Source organism: Haliaeetus leucocephalus, unplaced genomic scaffold (assembly GCF_000737465.1).
Source record: "Haliaeetus leucocephalus isolate CR32 unplaced genomic scaffold, Haliaeetus_leucocephalus-4.0 Scaffold1000, whole genome shotgun sequence".
Classification (NCBI taxonomy): domain Eukaryota; kingdom Metazoa; phylum Chordata; class Aves; order Accipitriformes; family Accipitridae; genus Haliaeetus; species Haliaeetus leucocephalus.
Genome location: NW_010973436.1, coordinates 1568397 through 1569749, shown reverse-complemented (window position 1 = coordinate 1569749; position 1353 = coordinate 1568397).

Here is a 1353-nt window from a genome sequence, read left to right as displayed (position 1 = left end):
CCCCGCCGCGAGACCTTCGTGGTGAAGGACAGCCCCGTGCGGGCGCTGCTGCCCACCGTGGAGCCACGGGGGCCCCCCCCCCCCACTGCCCGGGCCCCCCCCAAGGCCCGGGGTGCCCCCGCTGCCACCAACGTCCCCGGCACCCGAAAGGTAGGTGGCATCTTGTGGGGGGCAGTCCCAGTGCTCCCAGTATGGCCCCAAACTGTGTTCCCACCACGGTGGAAGTCCTAGACACTACCCCCCCCCCCCCAAACCCCGTCTTGGGGTGGAGGGGCTCCGAGTGCCACCCTCAAGTCCCCAAGAGTGGCACTGCGGCCCCCCCAGACCCAGCTGAGTGGTGGGCAGCCACTGAGTGGTGTCCCTGTCGCCCCCCCCCTCTGCTTCCAGGTGTCACCCAGCTGTCACCCCACAGCGGTGCCAAAGGGACCCCTCGGGACCAGGGTGCCCCCCCCTAGCCGGGTGGGCGCCCCCCGGCCTTGCCCTCCCCAGGGGCAGGGGGCTGGGACCCGGGGCAAGTCGGAGCCCCTCCAGGCGGGGACAGCAGGTACCGGCTCTGTGGGGGGACGGGGACAACCCGGGCACGGGCAGGTCCTTGGGCAGGTGACACCCACGCCATGGGGCACCTGCGTCATGGGAAGCTCATGCCATGGGGTGGGAGAAGGGGACCCAAGCCCCACCAGAGATCCAGCACCCTGGGGCCAAGCGGGTGCCAAAGCCAGCCCCAAGCTGTGGGTTGGGGGGGTCGGGGTGCCCTCGCTGTGCCCCCATGCCCCCCTCTCTCCTCAGGCCAGCCGAAGGTGAGGGGGGGTGCTGCCTCGTGCCCCCCCGCCGCCCGCCAGCCCCGTGCCAGGGCCACCACTGTCCCCGTCCCCTCTGGCCGCCCCCTCGTGCCCAGCGCCATCCCCAGGGCGCCAGGCCGGACCCTGGTGGGTGCACCTGCACCCAGAGGTAAGGATGGGTGCGGCGGGGGGGGGGGAGGAGGTTCCCCCCCCCCCCCGTGCCTCAGTCTCCCCATGCCCCATGGCTGCTCTCCCCGTTGCAGGTGCGGGGGCGGCACGGGCGGCCCCCCGGGCTGCTGGCTCAGGGTGCAAACCGGGCCCCCCTCCCAGCCGCCTCCGCCCCCCCCGGAAGACGGCGGTGAGCAGCACCCCGAGGTGACACCCCTGCCCAGAGGAGCTTGGGGTGTCCGGACCCCCACCCCCGTCCTGCTGCATGGGTGAGGAAAGGGGGAGCTGGGGAAACTGAGGCATGGCGGGGCAGGACTGGCCCCCCCCCCCCAGGGAGGAGGCAGAGGCGCAGGCTGGATTTTGCTTTAATTACAAAAGGTCACATCAGCAGTAGGAAACCTCCCCC